The sequence below is a fragment of the Lepus europaeus genome, chromosome 4 (genome assembly GCF_033115175.1).
Source record: "Lepus europaeus isolate LE1 chromosome 4, mLepTim1.pri, whole genome shotgun sequence".
NCBI lineage: Eukaryota > Metazoa > Chordata > Mammalia > Lagomorpha > Leporidae > Lepus > Lepus europaeus.
In genome coordinates, this window is record NC_084830.1 from 137,686,276 (window position 1) to 137,705,897 (window position 19,622).

General features: G+C 53.7%; 1 pseudogene; it reads left to right on the forward strand.

Moving 5' to 3' along the window:
• Positions 1–4,962: 4,962 nt before the first annotated feature.
• Positions 4,963–11,024, forward strand: LOC133758784 (large ribosomal subunit protein eL36-like; annotated as a pseudogene).
• Positions 11,025–19,622: the final 8,598 nt, after the last annotated feature.

Consider the following 19,622-nt stretch of genomic DNA (forward strand, 5'->3'; position numbering starts at 1 on the left):
CAGAGCCGTTACCGCAGGACGCCCTTCAGCCAACCAGAGAGGCAGCTCCCCCGCCCACTCCCACAGCGTGTTGCCGCAGGGCCTCCCTGTTAGGCTTGGCACTACACCCTCTTCTTGAGTGAATCAAGAGTGTCGCTCTGATATCGTGGGTCTAGAAAGTATCTTCTAAAGGACTATGTGAAAGTGAAAACTAGGGGCGGGGTTGTGGCATATCGGGTAAAGCTGCCACCTGTGACACGGGCATCCCGTATGGCACTGGTTCAAGTCCCGGTGGATCTCCTTTTGATCCAGCTCCCTGCTAATGCACCTGGGAGAAGCATTGGAAGAAGGCCCAAATGCTTGGGGCCCTGCACCCATGTGGGAGACGTGGAAGAAGCTCCTGGCTCAGCCCTGGCCAATGTAGCCACTTGGGGAGTGAACCAGCCCATGGAAGATCTCTTCTCTAAAATCAACTGTTCAGAAAACAGAAACCTGTATCTGGTTTACATTTTTTTTAATTGTCTTTACCTAAGCCATCTCACCTCACTCTCTGGCTAACTGGACATGCATTCTTCCAAACTTTTACTTTTACAAATATATATGATATATTCATATGCATATGCACATACACAATTGTTTTTCACAAAAATAAAGTCACACTTTACCGCTCTGCTACCTGAAATTTTCACTTACAGTAAGTGAACGGCACCTTGCCAGATCTGTCCATGTACAGGTAGTTAGTGACCCCGGGGGCCAGAGGACTGAAGCCCAGCTTCCCCACTCACCACTCCTGTGACAGACATCAAGGAAGCTACTTACTATGTCTCTCCTCACTGAAAAAGTCTCCTGTAATCGCAATCAAAGGACTGTGGATAAAATGACTTACTGCTGTAAGTGTACAAATATTCTGGAACACACAGACTGCGTGGCGAGTGTGTAATAGTAAATGCTGTACCTGTATTTGTGAGCTGGCCACTGTGAGGAGCTGGCCACATCCTAGTCCATCACCTGGATGAGCCAAGTCCTCCTGATGGACATGTAGGCCATTTCCTACATTTGGCTGCAATGAGCATTTTAAAAAAAAAAAAATGATTTATTTATTCAAGAGGCAGAATAAAAGAAAGAGGGAGGAAGAGACAGAGAGATCTTCCATTGGGCTGGTTCACTCCCCAAATGGCTGCAATAGCCAGGGCTGGGTCAGGCTGAAGCCAGGAGCCAGGAATGCCATACTGGCCTCCCATGTGGACTCAAGTACTTTGAGTCTGCTTTCCCAGACACATTAGCGGGGAGCTAGATTGGAAATGAAGCAGCCAGTACTTGAACCAGCCCTCCTGTGTGAGCCACAAGGCTGGCCCCTGCAGTGAGCTTTTTTACACATAGATCTTTGTATATATGTGCAGCTATCACTGTAGGATAGTTTCCAAGGCACAGAGTTGCTGCATCAAAGATCACGCTCATTTTTTTGAAAGATTTATTTATCGGGGCTGGTACTATGGTGCAGCCGATTAAAGCCCTGGCCTGTAGTGCCGGCATCCCATATGGGCGCTGGTTTGAGTACTGGCTGCTCCACTTCCGATCCAGCTCCATGCTATGCCCTGGGAAAGCAGTGGACGATGGTCCAAAGTCCTTGGGCCACTGCACCCGCGTGGGAGACCTGGAAGAAGCTCCTGGGTCCTGGCTTTGGATCTGTGCAGCTCCGGCCGTTGTGGCATCTGGGGATTGAACCAGGGATGAAAGACCCCTCTGTCTCTGCCTCTGCCTCTCTGTAATTGTGCCTATCAAATAAATAAATAAATCGTTTTTTAAATATTTATTTTATATATTTGAAAGACAGCGCCAGCCCCAGTCATGCTCATTTCTTATGAAAGCTGTTGCCAAATTTCCCTCCTAAAGGCTGTCCTAATTTACATCCCACCAACAGTGTCCACACACCTGTCTCCAGGCCCCTGCACAGTACAGGCAGCCTGGATCCCTGGCATCCACATTTCCACACTCGCCTTTCCTGAATGAAGACTCAATCAAAACCACTACCAGTGGCTGGCGTCGTGGCGCAGGATGGCCCTCCTGACACCCGGTCCCAGCCTGGCCCAGCCCCAGGCATTGCAGCCATTCGGGGAGTGAACCAGCAGACGGAAGATATATCTCTCTCTCCTGCTATTTCCCCTCTAATACATTTGTTAAAGTCCCAGGGACACCTAATCCCTTTGTGTTTTCTACATAGAATCAGACATTGGGCTCTCTGACAGGTCTTTATTCTCCTGGACACGGGCCTGGGATGACTTGGAAACACAGAAATCAAACACGCTTGCTGTTTCCTAACACCCCCGAGAAGCCCGAGGAGGCGTGCGTGAGGCCCAGCGCTCTGCTTTCTCTCACTTGCAGCAAGACTTTCAATAGCAGCTGGTGTTTTCATGGGGGAAGCTCAGAGCCAGCACTGGTATATAAATATTATCCCTGGGCTCCAGTGCCAGTCAGGCTGAAGCAGATCCTGCTTGTTAGAGGACGTGGGGTGCAGGCGGTGAGCCCCTCACCCTTCCAGAAGCCGCCCTACACGGGGAAGCAGCCCAGGTCCAGGCCAGCCCAGCACGGCAGCTTCTAAGCCATACAGAGCTAGAAGCCCATGCAGGGCTCGGCTGCAAACCTGCACCAGGTAGAGAAGGTGCAAGGCAAGGAGGGTGTCCAGGCTGGTCCCCTGTGCTGTGGCTCCAGCGGTGTCCTCACAAGATGACCGCTGGCTGAGGTCGGCCCCATCTCCACAGGGTGGAGACACAGGGTGACTGCTTGGTTGCTCCCGGGCCCCTCAGCACTGAGGGGAGCTTTGTGTGTGGGGGTGTCCCTGGCTCCCGAGCAGCCACCCAGAGTTCTCACAAAGCAATGTCACAACACGCATTCTTCTCCCGGGCTTGTTTTCAGGCTTCACTGTGTTCAGGCTCAAAACCATTCACCTCTGTTCGTCCCACCGTCCCCAGGGAGCCAGGCTGAGGAGGGTCTGGAAGAATGGGTTGCATGGCAAAATCTGGCAAATTCCCGGCAAATTCCAGGGATGAGACCCAGGGACTCCAGCTCCAGTGCATGGCAGAGGGAGTCACTCCCGCAGTGATCTCAGGAAGTCAGAGTGGCTGAAGCATCCCCTGCTAGTTCAGCTCACATGGGAGAGTCGGGGGACAGGGAGCCGGAGGAGGCAGCGTGCGGTGTACAGGAAACAGAGTGAGAAGCCGGACACACCCGGCTTCAAGCCAAGGCACTTGGGCTCATTGTGCCTGAGGTTCCTTTGCTCTGCGAGCTTGGGGCTGGCTGCCTAACACCCTGCATGTGCGACCTGGAGTTTGAGTCTAGCAGGTTATAGTCACGCGGTTCACAGTCACCTCCACAAAAGCTAAGGTGCAGCGAACCCTCCCAGGGTGGACACTCACGATAAAATGCCCCTCGCCCAACTCCTGACAGGTGCACAGCCCCATGAGCACGTCCTGCAGTGCCCGGTGCTGATGCACACACAGGGGAAGAAGGCACAAGGTTTGAAACAGAGGGTCAGGCATCAGCCTGTGAGAAATGCTGCCGGAAGTGAGGGCCACAGGGCTTGAAGGCGAGGGTGCAGCTCCCTGGCCCAGAAGCCAGCTCTCTTCCATCAGAAGCACACAGGGGTCCTGCACCAGGTTCTCTGTTCAGGTTTGGTGGGAACGCCTCTGTGGACGCCGATGGAGAGTAATTCTATACACAACCCTGGTGTCTGTGTGGGTCAACTCATTCTTTCACTCTAGGCTATGTAATAATAACACAGAAATCTTGATCACCCGTGCTAGAGAAAAGGCCCAATGATCTTTAGAAAATCAGTATGATATGAAGAAGTGATCAAAGAATATGGAGCCAGACAATGGAGGAATGGAAAGTATTACAGAAATAGGTCAGGCAGTGAATTCATAAAAAACAAAATGTTCAGTTATTCTTCTAGGGTTTGTAGTAGTCGGTGTTAACTTTTAAAATGTGCAAATTATTATTTCCCCATTCCAATTAAATATTTTCTTACATTCCTAATATTGGATGCATGATCTTGTATTACTTATCTTTTTTTAGATTTACTTTTTATTAATTTGAAAGGCAGAGTTGAGAGAGAGAAAGAGAGAGAGAGAATCTTCCATTTCTGGGTCACACCCCAAATGGCTGTAATGGCCAGAGTTGAGCCAGGCCAAAGCCAGGAGTCAGGAACTTCTTGCAGATCTCCCAGATGGATGCAGGAACACAAACACTTGAGCCATCTTCCTCTGCTTTTCCAGGCATCAGTAGGGAGCTGGATTGGAAGTGGGGCAGCCAGGTCTCATACCGGTGCCCTTATGGAATGCTGTTGCTACAGGTGGCTTAACCCACTATACCACAGAGCTGGCCCCATGTATTACTGATCTTAAAGACGGCCCTCAGAGCAAGTGTTTAGCCTCAGAGAGCCTGGGTTCAAAGTCTGGCTCTGGCTCCTGACTACAAGTTCCTGCTAACGAAGACCCCAGGAAGCAGAAGTGATGGTTCGAGTACTCGGGTCCTGCCACCCACATGAGAGAACTGGAGCAAGTTCCTGGTTCTTGGTTTTGGCCTGTCCTAGTTCTGGCCATTGCAGGATTTTCAGCAGTAAGCCAGAGGATGGGAGCTTGCTCTCTCTCTCTCCCATTAAAAATTAATAAGTTAATTCTTTAAAAGATGGCCCTCAAATCATATAAGCTTTAGGACCCCATAAACCCTCGATCTTGCCCTGCAGCCATCATCCTGGTAGCGGGTATGGAGAGCCAAGGTCTCAGACGTCCCTCTCTATGGATCATCTCAGCTACTCCTCAGTCAGCCCACTAAGGTCACCTGAGGAGTGGAGCATTTATTTTATACAATGAACCTCATTTTCAAGGTTGTGGCAAAGATTCAAAGTTGCCCAGCACCTGCAGCAGTGCCCCAGGCCAAGCATGGGAGCTTTGGTTCTACCCTGGCAGCCATTGGAAAGCTATAGCCATGGCTCTGTGCTACCCCATGGCCGTGGGCTTCAACAAAGGCCACAAGGTGACCAAGAACATGAGTAAGCCCAAGCACAGCCGCCACTGCGAGTGCCTCACCAAACACACCGAGTTTGTGGGGGACTGCGGGGCAGGATCTGGGAGGTGTGCGGCTTCACCCCCTACGAGCGCCCGCACCATGGAGGTGCTCAAGGTCTCCAAGGACAAAAGGACCCTCACGTTCATCAAGAAGAGGGTGGGGACACATGTCCACGCCAAGAGGAAGCGCAATGAGCTGAGCAGCATCCTGGCAGCCAGGAGGAAAGTGGCTGCTAAGAAGACTGAGGTCCCCCTCTGTGACATAATAAACCTGCCAGGCCTCCCGAAGCCCCCGCTTTCTCTTCATGGAAGGGGGGCACGTAGAAAGTGCCGGCATCCCATATGGGTGCTGGTTCTAGTCCCAGCTGCTCCACTTCCAATCCAGCTCTCTGCTATGGCTTGGGAAAGCAGTGGAGAATGGCCCAAGTCCTTGGGCCCCTGCACCTGTCTGGTTCCTGGCTTCTGCCTGGCCCAGTGCTAGCCAGTGAAGCCATCTGGGGAGCAAACCAGCAGATGGAAGATCTCTCTCTCTCTCTCTCTCGCTCTCGCTCTCGCTTTTGCTCTGCCTCTCTGTAACTCTGCCTCTCAAATGATAAATAAATAAATCTTTAATAATAATAATAATTCCCTGAGTGGCCTCTTGGAGTTCAAGGTTCCTCAGATTTGAAGCTGACAAGGTAAAAACATACTCAAAGATTTGTGTGCATAGGGAAGATCTGAAATGATGGACATCCAAACTCTCAGTACTGGGGGCCACCTCCAAGGAGAGCCAGAGATGGGAGGGAGACACGCTTCTCTTGCAGCTTCAGATACATATATTTATATATATATATATTTATTTAATTGCTTATTTGAAAGGCAGAGTGGGAGAGAAAGTCAAGAGAGAGAGAGAAAGAGACCTTCCACTTGCTTATTCATTCCCTCAGAAGCCAGGGCTGGGGCAGCCCACAACTAGGAGCCAGGAACTCTACCCTGATCTCCCAGATGGGTAGCAGGTGCCTGAGTACTTGGGCCATCTTCCGTCGCCTTCCCAGGCACACTGGCAGGGAGCTGGATGAGGAGCTGAGCAGCCGGGACTCAAATACGGTACTTGGACATCGCACGCGGCAGCTTAACCTGCTGTGCCACAGTGCCCCCTGCCCATTTCAAAATGTTAAACACACTCATATATGAAAGGTACTGGCACAGGGCCTGGCACAAGAAAAGTGCTCCGTGTAGGTCAGCTATTGCTATTACTTATTGCTATTGCTGATTAACTATAAAAAGTGAAGAAGTGGGACTTGAGCTCAAAAGTCCCGTCTTGGATTCTGTGTGTGTTGCATATGACAGCACACTGCACTCAGCCGTGCCGGGGCTGTTGTGCGCAGGTGTGTTTGACACACCTCTTACCCTCATTTTGCAAATATGGAAACAGAGGCACAGAGAGGTTAAACAACACCCTGGGTCACACGGCCAATGTAGCAGAGGCCAGGACTCACACACAGGCCAGTGACCTAAAGCCCAGACACAGAGGGGCCTCACTACACCACCCCTCCCGTTACCTGGAGTCCCAGCACTCACTCACCCTTCGTGTGTGCACATAGCCAGGGAACTTCCTGTGGAGCAGGAGGGTTGGAAGGAAGCCCCAAGGTAGGCCACGGAGATGCTGGTATCGCAGACATGGCTGGCCACCTGGAAACGAGGAGGGAGGAAGGCAGGGAGGATGAGGGAGGTAAGAAACTGGTGCAAAGCATCTCTGCCAGCCAAGGGCGTCTCAGAGCTCCTGGGAAACGGAATGGCATGAGACTGCTCAGCACAAAAAATAACTGTGAAACCCATGTATTGTTCCATGCTCCCCGCCACTTTTTTTATTTACAAGATAGTGATCCTCCGTCTACTTGTTCACTACCCAAAAGCTCACAGCAGCCAGGGCTGGACCAAGCCAAAGCCAAGCACTCAGAACTCAGTCCGGGCCTTGCACACAGGTGACAGGGACCAAGCGCACGAGCCATCACTGCTGCCTCCCAGTGCACAATCACAGGAAGCTGGAGCAGGAGCAGAGCTGCACCTCCAACAAGGCACTTCGGATGCCAGCATCCTAAGGGGTGATTTAACCTTAGTATCAAATTCCTGCTCCTACGTGTTTTACAAAAAATATTATTTGTATTAGAAAAATCCTCTGCGCAGGGGCCAGCGTTGTGGCACAGCAGGTAGTCACCACCTGTGATGCCAGCTTCTCATATGGGCACCAATTCATGCCCTGGCTGCTCCAATTCTGATCAAGCTGCCTGTTAAAGCACCTGGGAAAAGCAGTGGAAGATGGTCCAAGGGCTTGGGTCTGTTATCTATGTAGGAGACCTGGAAGTAGCTCCTGGCTCCTGGCTTCGGCCTGGCCCAGCCCTGGCAGTTGTGGCTATCTAGGGAGTGAACCAGCAGATGGAAGATCTCTCTCTCTAACTCTGACTTTCAAATCTGTTTTTTTTTTTTAAGATTGATTTATTTATTTGAAAGTCAGAGTTTCGCCAGCGCTGCAGCTCACTAGGCTAATCCTCCGCCTGCGGTGCCGGCATCTTGGGTTCTAGTCCCGGTCAGAGCACCGGTTCTGTCCCGGTTGCTCCTCTTCCAGTCCAGCTCTCTGCTGTGGCCCAGGAGTGCAGTGGAGGATGGCCCAAGTGCTTGGGCCCTGCACCCCCATGGGAGACCAGGAGGAAGCACCTGGCTCTTGGCTTTGGATCGGCATAGTGTGCTGGCCACAACACACCAGCCATAGAGGCCACTTGGGGGGTGAACCAACGGAAAAAGGAAACCTTTCTCTGTCTGTCTCTCTCTCTCTCTCTCTCACTGTCTAACTCTGCCTGTCAAAAAAGAAAGAAAGGAAGGAAGGAAGGAAGGAAGGAAGGAAGGAAGGAAGGAAGGAAGGAAGGAAGGAAGAAAAAAAGGAAGAAAGAAAGAAAGAAAGAGTTTCACAGAGAGGCAGAGAGAGAGAGAAAGAGAGAGAGGTCTTCCATCCACTGGTTCACTCCCCAACTGGCCGCAACGGCCAGAGCTGCGCTGGTCCAAAGCCAGGAGCCAGAAGCTTCTTCTGGGTCTCCCACGCAGATGCAGGGACCCAAAGACTTGGATCATCTTCCACTGCTCTCCTGGGCCACAGCAGAAAACTGGACTGGAAGTAAGGCAGCCGGGATTCAAACCGGCGTTCAGTATCCATGCGGGATGCCAGCACTGCAGGCAGCGGCTTTACCTGCTATGCCACAGAGCCAGCTCCTCAAATCTGTTTTTTTTTTTAAAATCTTTGTTGGGCAGGTGCTGTGGCATAGTAGGCTAAACCTCTACCTTTGGTGCCAGCATCCCACACAGGCACTGGTTCGTGTCCTGGCTGTTCCTCTTCCAGTCCAGCTCTCTGCTTATGGCCTGGGAAAGCAGTGGAGGATGGCCCAAGTGCTTGGGCCCCTGCACCCATGTGCAGCTCTTGACTCCTGATCAGCCCAGCTCCAGCCATGGCAGCCATCTGAGGAGTGAACCAGTGGATGGAAGACCTTGCTCTCTGTCTCTAAATCTGTCTATAACTCTGCCTCTCAAATAAATCAAACAAAATCTTTTTTAAAAAAAAATCTTTTGCACAGAAATAAACTGATACTTTTAATTCCATTTCCTCATGAGCCTTCTGAAGTCTCCACGTGCACATGCGACAGGAGGCTCAGCCAGTTGTCACCTTTGTTCCCAACCACCCCCCAGGAGCCCCATATTCTCCGGATTCCCACTTCCCAGCTGAGCCAAGCAGCCGGCAGGAAGGGTGCATGAAGCCCCTAGGTGTTGGGGCCTGGATCATCCAGCCCTTGGGCTCACTGTTCTCTGGAAGAGCATCTCCCAGCACAGCCTCTCCTGGCCCTTTGGGGTTGCACAGCCTAAAGTAAATATTTCCACACAGCATGGTTCGAGCCGGCAGCCTTCAGGGGTCTGTGCCACACAGCGGAGTCCTGGCGGTGACCCAAGGTTGCCACTGCAGGGACCTTTCCCCAGCGAGGAAAAGGGTTACCCATGAGTTCTGCTGCCCGTAACAAACCTGTTCAGATTATTTTTATTTTTATTTTTTTTATTTTTGACAGGCAGAGTGGACAGTGAGAGAGAGAGAGACAGACAGAAAAGTCTTCCTTTTTGCCGTTGGTTCACCCTCCAATGGCCGCCGCGGAGTTCTGCTGCCCGTAACAAACCTGTTCAGATTTTTTTTTTTATTTGTAAAGCAGAGACAGACAGACAGACACAGAGACAGAAATCTCCCATCTACTGGTTCACTCCCCCAAATGCCCACAGTAGCCATGGCTGGGCCAGGCCAAAGCCAGGAGCCTGCGTAAGTGGCAGGGACCCAAGTACTTGAGCCATCACCTGCTACCTCCCAGGACACGCGTCAGCAAGGAGAGGACTGGAACCTGAGCAGCCAGGACTCAAACCAGGCACTGCAGTGGGGCATGTGGGTGCCTCAAGCAGCAACTTCAACAATCGTGGCAAACTCCTGCCCTGAGAGATGTTTTAGAACCCACTCGGGCAGGTGTTCGGCACAGCAGCGGAGACTCCATTTAGGATGCTTGCATCCCACGTCAGAGTGCCAGCTGTCACTCCCAGCTCCGCTCCTGATTCCAGCTTCCTGCTAACATGCACTCTCGGAGCTACTGGTAATGCCTCAGGTAGCTGGGTCCCTGCCACCCACATGGGATACCCAGACAGAATTTTGGTGTTTCGGGTTTGGCCTGGTACAGCCCAGGCTGTTGCAGGTATTTGGGGAGTGACCCAGTCGACAGGAAATCTGTGTCTGTCTCTCTCCGCCTTTCTCAGAAATAAAATAAATTAGTATAAAAGGGGTAGATGGGTGCCAGTGCTGTAGCGTGGCAGGTAAAGCCCCATCTGCAACACTGGAATCCCAAATGGATGCCAGTTAGACTCCCAGCTGCTCCACTCTGATCCACTTCTCTGCTAATGGCCTAGGAAAGCAGCAGGAGATGGCCCAAGTCCCTGGGCCCAGGCACCCGTGCAGGAGACCCAAAAGAAGCTCCCGGATCTTGGCTTCAGGCTGATCCAACCCCAGTCACTGCGGCCATCTGCGGAATGAATCCGTGAGTGGAAGATCTCTCTCTGTCTCTCTGCCTTTCAGATAAATGAAGAAATCTTTAAAAAAAAAAAAATGGGGTTGGGGGGCAACGCTGTGATGCAGCAGGTTATAGCCCTGGCCTGAAGCACCAGCAACCCATATGGGCGCCAGTTCTACTCCCAGCTGCTCCATTTCTGACCCAGCTCTCTGCTATGGCCTGGGAAAGCAGTGGAAGATGGCCCAAGTCCTTGGGCCCCTGCACCCATGTGGGAGACTTGGAGGAAGCTTCTGGTCCCTGGCTTCAGATCGGCGCAGCTCTGGCCGTTGCAGCCATCTGGGGAGTGAACCAGCAGATGGAAGACCTTTCTCTCTGTCTCTACATCTCTCTGTAACTCTGTCTTTCAAATAAATAAAATAAATCTTTAAAAAAACAAATGGGGTGGGCGAGGGGCGGGGCAGACATTGTGGTGAAGCCGGTTAAGCCACCACTCTGAACACTGCATCCCGTGCTGGGGTCTTAGCACCACCACTTCCGATCCAGCTTCCTACTGATGATGCATCCTGTGATGGAGCTGGAGCAGATGAGGGCTCCAGTGCTGGGCTCCTGCCAACTATATGGGGGACCCCAATTTTGTCTATCTCAAGAGGGGAGTCCCTTAGCTGCCACCCTCACCCAAGTAGAGCTGTGGCCACTCTGACCCTGCCAGCAACACCCACATCTGGGATGATGCGCACCGCACAGAGGTGGCAAGCTTACACGCCTAATACAGAGACGAATGAATAAACACAACAGACACCACAGGTGCCTCCTGCAGACTCCTCCGCCAGTCCTGAGCTCTTCTGGGCCTCAGTGTGCTCTGCACCTGCAGCCTTCCTCTGCGGTGTCCCTTCATCACCACCGCCAGCTCAGCCAGCTGTAGCCAATGAGCTGGCCTCAGGCCAACTCCAGAGTTCCCTGCAGGCTCAGGACGGAGCCTGGCTCCAACGAGCTCTTCCCACAATGGTCCCCAAGCCTGGCTTCTCTCCTGGCCCCCCACTGATGTTCTTGGGTAACTCAGCCAAAGTCTGAAGAGTGGGGAGCTTGTACCACATCTAGAGGGGGCCAGCTGCCACTCAGCTTCAGGCTGTGCAACCTCGTAGAGACAGAGTGTCAAGGCTGCCTGGCATTCCCATGTTTCAAAGGAGTCCAGAGGTGTGCATTTAAAAACGAAAGATTTATTGGTGCCGGCACTGTGGCACAAGCAGGTTAAGCTGCCACCTGCAGTGCCAGAATCCCATATGGGCACTGGTTCGAGCCCTGTCTGCTTCAGTTGCAATCCAGCTCCTTGCTAACGCACCTGAGAAAGCAGCAGCAGATGGCCCAAGTCCCTGGGCGCCTGTCACCCCATGTGGGGGACCTAGAAGAAGCTCCTAGCTTCAGCCTAGCCCAGCCCCTCCTTCTAAGTCTGATTTTCAAATAATAAATTTTTTTTTGACAGAGTGGACAGTGAGAGAGAGAGACAGAGAGAAAGGTCTTCCTTTTTGCCGTTGGTTCACCCTCCAATGGCTGCCGCAGCCGGCGCATCGCGCTGATCCGAAGCCAGGAGCCAGGTGCTTTTCCTGGTCTCCCATGCGGGTGCAGGGCCCAAAGACTTGGGCCATCCTCCACTGCCTTCCCGGGCCATAGCAGAGAGCTGGCCTGGAAGAGGGGCAACCGGGACAGAATCCAGCTCCCCGACCGGGACTAGAACCTGGTGTGCCGGCGCCGCAATGCGGAGGATTGGCCTATTGAGCCACGGCGCTGGCCTCAAATAATAAATATTTTTAAAATAAGTAAATAATTTATTTTTTTACTTCAAAAGCAGAGTTACAGACAGAAAGAGAGAGAGACACAGAGATCTTCCATCTGCTGGTTCACACCGCAAATGGCTACGACTGCCAGGACTGGGAGCAGTCCTGCTTCACCTGGTTCTCCCACGTGGGTGGCAGGAGCCCAAGCACTTTGACTATCTTCCGCTCCTTCCTCAGTCACATGAGCAGGAACTGAATGGGAAGGGAGCAGCCAGGACTCGAACCAGTGCCTATAGGGGATATCAGCATTGCAGGTGGTGGCTTAATCCATTACACCACAACTCCAGCCCTACAGATATGTATATTTTACAGGCAGAATGGAGAGAGGAGGATCCATCTTCTATCCACTGGCCAGAGTTGGGCCAGGCTGAAGCCAGGAATCAGGAACTGTATCCTGGTCTCCCTTGTGGGCTGCAGGGGCTCAAGCACTTGAGCCATCTTTGGCTGCTTTCCCAGGTTCTTTAGTTGGGAGCTGGATGCTAAGTGGAGCATCAGGGACTTGAACCAGTGCTCATATGGGATGCCGGCCTTGCAGGTGGCAGCTTAATCCACTGCGCCTAAACAATGGTCCCAAATGTTGGCAATTTAATTTTTAAAATGTAGCACTATGCAGGTCAAATAAAACACCTCCCTGGGTCGGGTCCAGCAGTTCTGTCGTCTAATACGTGCTTAACATAGCGATCCCAAGAGCTGCACGTGAATCACCTCGTTGGTCCTCACAGCGCATCCTGTGAGACAGACGTTATTATCCCCAGTTACAGAAGAGGAAACTGAGCTAAGAGGAAGTGAAGTAATTTGCTCAAGGACACATTGGGAGGCATCAGGGAACTGCTGCCCATACTACGTGCTGTCTGACTGCCAAGGCCAGGCTCTGAACCACTGAGCAGCTCTGGTTCTCTCCTCAGGCTCAGTATCTCCCTGGAAGGGAATCAGAAATTTGGGTTAAATCACCCAACTTGGGGGCTGCACACGGAGAAGGAAGACTTTAAACACAAGGGTTTCTACAGCATGGTCCATAGCAGTGGAAAAACGGGGCAGGCACTGTGACACTGCGGGATATGGGGCCACTTGCAACAGCTTCAACCTGTATTAAGGATGCCTGATTCAAGTCCTGCCTGCTCTGCTTCCAGCCCAGCTTCCTGCTAATGTGCCTGGGAGACAGCCAATAGCAGGTCACACAGTTGAAAGTCTGTCACCTATGCAGGGGAGCCAGGCTGTTCCTGGCTCCCGACTTTACCCTGGCCCAGCCCTGTCTGTTGCAGCCATCTGGGGAGTGAAGCAAAGGATGGAGGGTCTCTGTCTCGGTCTCTGTCTCTCTCTCTTTCAGATAAAAAAGCAAAGCTTAAAAAGAAAAAAAAAAAAAAAAACCTGAAAACAGTATAGTGAGAATGATCACACACATGATGGCTTCGAGAATCCTATGCTCCCGTTTAAAACAATAATTAGGAAGGCTATAGAGGAACAGGGGGAGATAGCTGTAATTCAATGTTGAGTGAAAACTCGGGCACAAGAGCATATCAACTGCACAGCTGGCAGAACTGGGATGGACTCAGGGCTGGGTTCGAATCCCAGCTCTGCCAGCTGTGAGCCCATAAACTCTCATAGCCTTGGCTTCATCATCAGAGAAGAGACAACAATTCCTTCCTTCTTAGTCATTGCAAGAATTGATGAAAAACACATAGGCGAGAGTGTTGACACCGTGTGCATATTTACAGGGATAAAGGCCCCCCAGGCACAAGACAGGGTCACTTCACAGATCGGAAGATCACTGCAGGACCTGAACAAAATACGGACACCTAACCCAGGGCGTGGCCCTAGCACACCACGCATCACGGCCATGATCAGCCGGAGAGTGCTGTTCTTGCCGGTGAAGTCTGCTCTTGGACAATTTACAGAGAACTGAGAAAAATCACGGAGCCTCTGCAGCTACCCCGCCCCAACTTCACGCAGCTGCTCAGCCTTGCTCGTTATCTGTTTCCTTAATGAAATCTTCCACACACAACCGGGGCAGGGAGCGGCCAGGAAGTCAGGCTGCAGGAAGACAGACAGATTTAGAATCAAAAGAAAAAAAAAAATTAACATACTGCCTCAGTCACCAGGTCCTTAGCCACTCTTAGCCACCCTAGAGCCAGCCACGAGGCTGTCCAGTAGGCTTCCGGCCACCCTGGCAAGCTCCTTCACTCCCTGGACAGTGCAGGTGCCCTGTGGGCGCTCACTGCCTGCACTCAACAACCAAGCTGCAGCAGGCGCTGCGCGCTCAGTGCAAGGTGGATAACCAGGCAGGGCCACGTTTGTTCCTGGACAGTTATCGGTGGAGACAGGCTCAATTATTTTCATTAGATGGAGTCAACAGAGACAGCAGGCACAATAGGTCTTGGCCAGGGAGGCAAAGGTTAAGATGCGAGGGTGGGGGGGAGTGGAGGAGCCGAGGGGGCCAGCGTGCCCACTGATCCATGATGCCAGCAGGGGAGGGAGAGGACCGGAAGATGCTGGCCCTGGCATAAACTCCTACAGGGCCAAGATCACATCTCGTCTGATCTCATCAGAACAGCCCAGTGTTGGGGAGCAGGCTGGCTAATCGGGGACAGGGGAGGAGGGGGCTCTTGTCTCCCCTACTGCACAGTGCCATAAAGGGCTGTGTGTCACGCACTGTCCTAAACGCACAGCACACCTCCTCCTCCGTCACTCCACCCCCTGCCCATTGTACACTTTCTTATCCCACTGGACAAATGAAGAAACAGGCTCCGCGAGGGCCATGGGGACTCGCCCAAGCCAGTAAGGCGCAGAGCCACCAGCCCCAGGCTCAACTGCTGCAAGCCCGAGCTCTCGCCCACTGCAGCTTCTCCCCTGTACACGCCAGAGGCTCTCCGCCCCGCCCCTCTCCCTCACCCCATCCCAGGCCCTGCACGTGCTGGGGGTTGGGGGCCTGTTCAGGAGTTCGCCCTCGGAAGAGCAAGGTCCTTCAGGTGGAGGAGTTACTGAGATTTCTCAAGAACAGGAAACTTGCCACGCTGCCTGCAATAAATCCTAGCCTGCCTGCCTTTGAGATTTCACCCCGGGAGCAGCAGGCCGGCATGACTCATCGCGAGGCCCACGGAGATCTCCTCTGGAGACTGGAGGTGACCTTGGCTGGGCGCTCACATCCTGTGCCTGTTTTCCCGTTTGTCGAGCCGGCAGCCCCAGCCTCCCCCCCCCACGCTCCTTGCGGCCTGGCTGGGTGAACACAAAGCAGGCCGACGAGAATGTAAAAAAGCAGAATGCGTGACACAGAAGTCTCCAGACCAGTATCTAAATCCTCTGTCTGAATTGCGGCTGCAAAAGTGCACCTGCACTCCTGCCACCTTCCTGGAGTGCTCTGGTCAAATGAGGATTACTGGGAAAAAAGAAAGGCCACAGGGACAATAGCCCTCTTCCCAAATGCCATTGGTCCCAGCCCCATCACCTATAAGCACTTAACCTAATACCAGCTAACATTCGCGGAGCCCTGGTTAGCAATGTACATTATAAAGGTTTCCTCATTTGATTCCTTTATGAGTGCATGTTATCAGCCCCACTATACAGATGAGAAAAGTAAGGCTCGGATTACAGACATTTAAAGGTGACACAGCTCAACAGTGTTAAAGCCCAGAGTCAGGATAGGATCTGTCAGTCCCAACCATCTGACACTGTCTTTACTTACTTTACTTCAAAATTCTAAGCCACAGCTGGCATTGTGACAAAGGTTAAACCTCCACCTGCAACGCCAGCATCACATATAAGTGGGTTCGGGTCCCGGATGCTCTGTTTCTGACCCATCTCCTTGCTAATGCACCCGGGAACATAGCTGACAATGGTCCAAGTGCTTTGGCCCCTGTCATCCATGTGGGAGACCTTGTGGAGTTCCTGGCTTGGGCCTGGCCCAGCCCCAGCCTTTGCAGCCATTTGGAGAGTGAACCAGCAGATGGACAATCTCTTCTCCCCATCCCCCCATCTCTCTCTAACTCCACCTTTCACAAGAATATTTTTTTTTTAATTAAACCTCAGTGCTCCCTCATCGCCCTTCCCGCTTCATTTTTCTGCACTGTCAGAAATTTGTGCATAGTCAGAATTTCCTATCACACAGCTCCCTGGCCACTGCTCTGGTGTCTGGCCACTGCTCAACCCCTCAGGTCGGAGAACTCCTGGTACAGAGTAGGCACTTGATAAACATTACGCCCACAACAAGTAGGTTCAGCCAAAAATTCTCACCAGCTGTATTATTTTATTTATTTCAAAGGCAGAGAGACAGAGAGGGAAGGACAGACACAGAGGGAGAGTTCCCACGGGCTGGTTCACCCCATAGCACACAACAGCTAGGATTAGGCCAGGCAAAGCCAGGAGCCAGGAATTCAACCTCAGTCTTCCAAGCGGGTGGCGGGATTCCAACTGCTTGCACCACCGCCGCTGCCTCCAGGGTGCGCAGAAGCAGGAAGCTGGAGTCCGCAGTGGGAGCTGGGAATCGAATCCAAGAACTCAGATTTGGGATACGGGCATCTTAACTCCCCTTCCACAAGACAGAAAATGCACAGCGTTCTATCCACCCCAGTCCCCGCCGACCCTCTCCTCCCCAGAATCAAGACGCAGACTCTCACTGGTAAAACACTGCCATACTGGGTTTGGGGACATGATTTGGGGGTGGCCTGCCATCTGGGAAATTCACTCTCGGGTTCCAGGCCCACACCGAGCGGGCACTCAGCGGCCGACTGGGTGAGGAAGGCTGGAAACCGTGTAGATCGCCTCCCCTTGCCTTGGGTTCACACTGTGTGGGGACGCTGAGGGACAGGCCAGCCGGCCGGCCTGGTGCACAGGTACCCTCTTCCGTCTCCTTCGCTGCTGCGTGTCTGACTCACATCTTCCCGGGCTGGGGGAACGCGTTCAGCGTGTGGCTTCCCAAACGCCGCCGAGCAGCAGCAGGCTGAGCGGCGGTGGGAAGGAAGGATCTAATTAAGCAGAGTAGGTGACAGTGTCAGGAAGAGAAAGCGAGCGGGTGGCAATTTGGATACCTGCCTGCAAATAAAAGAGATGACTGGCGTTTTGTCCTCTGCTGCCTGTTTGCCCTCTGAGTCCCCGGCCACTAATTCAAGCGTTTTAATTATCGCGGATAACACAACATGCTGTGCTGGGCCCAGAGTGGGGAAATGCACAGGTGGAGGAGGGGTGGCTAGCCCACTCTCCTGAAGGCGTCTGTCCCCTCTCTGCTGGAAACACAACCTGGGGGTCTCCAGCATCAGACATGCGACTCTGGCCAGCCATGCAACTCAGGCGCCAGAAGTCACCTCGGCCAAGGCAGACGCTTAATCCCCAAGAAATCAAAGGCAGCGGGTCACAAACTCAACACCAGCTCCCGCTCAGGTGGGATCGGAAAGTCCCCAGTGGGGAGCAGCATGGTGACCAAGGCCAGCACTTGAACATCACCTCCTGTGCCACAAGCTGTGCACCTTGGGCAAATCACTTCCCCTCTCTGAGCCTCATCCGCCAGATAATCCATGGAGATAACGGGATTACACATAAGGAGCTGTGCTCGGTGCCTGACCCGCGGGCGCTCGCGACACACTCCCGGTGCGGTTCACACTGCCTGCGGCAGGCTTCTTCCTGAAAGTCTCCCCTGCTGCCTGCCCAGCGGGCCTCCCTCCCACACCACGGGACAGAAGGGCAGACCTCCTCCCCACACCGCACACCGCCTCTCCCCTTGCTCTCTCCACCACGTCCTGCCCAGCACGGAGCAGGACCCGACACGTTTCATAGACACACACCCATTTACACAGATGGAGGAAGCACGGGTGCACTTAGTGGGTCTCACTCCCCTAACAGTGAAACTCCAAGAAGGCACAGCTCCTGTTTTGTTGACTGCTGAACCTCCACCACCTATGACAGTGGTGCCCAGCAGGGGAGGGATGCTTAATAAATATTAACTGAATGAATAAACAGATGTGTTTTTCCTAGAATAGCTGTAAAGGCCATCGGAGACCACACAGGCCAAAGTTCCTCCCCAGCCAGGAAACGGAGACCAGGCGACATCAGATGACCTGCTCTCTGGTTCCAGAGTCCCCAGAACTCCGTGGCGCTGGCTCGGGTCTCTGACCCCGGGTGGCTTTGCGCTGCCTTCAGCCAGCCTGCTCAGCCGCAGGCCAAGGGCGCAGCCTACGTTCCTTGGCCAAGGGATGGAAACCAGCAGATGGCTGTCCCTCCCAAGCGTGGGGGACCTGGGTGCCCCAGCCCCTGGCATTCTATAAAAGCAAAAGGACAGGTGGAGAGACACAGAAGCCGGCGCTGGAAACCCCCCAGCACATGTGCTCCGAGCTGAAGAACTGCAGACAGCTGCAGCAGAAGGCGCCAAAGGCCACAGGCATCTAGGACCTTCCTGCCTGTCGGCACTGACTGAGGGCAAGCAGCTGCAGCCCCGCTTCTGGCTACCTGGAGGACCTGCACTCAGGCAGCCACGGCAGCCCAGCCCCACCAGTCCCCGGTACCCAGCCTCTGGGGGTGCCAACTTCTCATCTCTTGGGATCTAGTGAGAAACACGGTGCAGCATCTGGCCCAGGGCAGGGCACACAGCCACACAGCAGGCAGGCATCATCAGCCCTAGTACACAACACGAACATTCAAAGGCAAAGGGCGGGGGTGGGGTGGGGGGTGGAGGGGGATATCCCTCCACCTGCCCACCTCACCAGCTCTTAGCACTGCCCGTAGAGCTTCTGTTCCCAATAGAGGGTCTTGCATCAGACCGGGCTCTGTCTGCAGCCTCAGGAATCCAGGACCAGATCATTTGGGTGAATGAGAGGATTCGGCTCAGCACTGCCCAACACAACAGCGGATGCTCTTCATACTCCAGAGTCCAGCGCAGCTGACAGCGGAGCCAGGCATTGTCCAGACCACCCTGGGCCATGAGCTGGGAGCAAGCATAGACTCCACCCAGGCTTCCAGGAGTCCTACAATGCAAACGGGGCCGGGCTGGGCACGAGTGGTGTGCAAAGACCCAAACAGCTCCTAGGAAGGCGGATGTTCGTCCGGGGAAGCAACGTGCCCCGACTTACTGCTGCTTCAGGCTTCGCCACTGGGGGCTGCCAGCGCTGACTTGGGGTTTCTAGAATGTTCCGGCGGCACTATGGCTCACCGATCACTGATAAGCACTGGGGTAAAATAAACCTGGATGGGGTATTGCGGGAGCCCTCCCAGGAGTTCCAGGAGCTGGTGGCTTTCTGCCACTCCCGTATCCATCCCAGGCCTCCGCGTCCCCCTGGAGCTAACTGCCGCCGCTGCAGGCAACCGGCCAGGCTGCAGCGGGGAGGCGCGCGCCTACGCGGACCGAGGACCGGCCCCCGCTGCAGCTGCTGCAAACCTCATCCCCAGAGAGCAAGCGAGCGGGGCGCGGCGGCGGCGCGGGGGGCTCCTCCCGCGGGCGCCCGGGGAAGCCGAGCAGCGGGCAGCCCGCGGGAGCGCCGAGGCCCCGCTGTGCCGGGGCCGGGCGGGGGAGGCGGAGGCGGAAGCGGGGGCGGCCGGAGCGCGGTGGGGATGTTTAAAGGAAATTTACAATCATTTCCTCTCTGTGGTTTGGTGACAAATCAACAACATCCTGTTCTTTTGTGAGGCTCCGGGCGCCTGCGAGGCGGGGGCAGCGCTCGGCTCTTAAAGAAACACACACGAGGCCCCCGCCCCCACGCCTCTCCCGC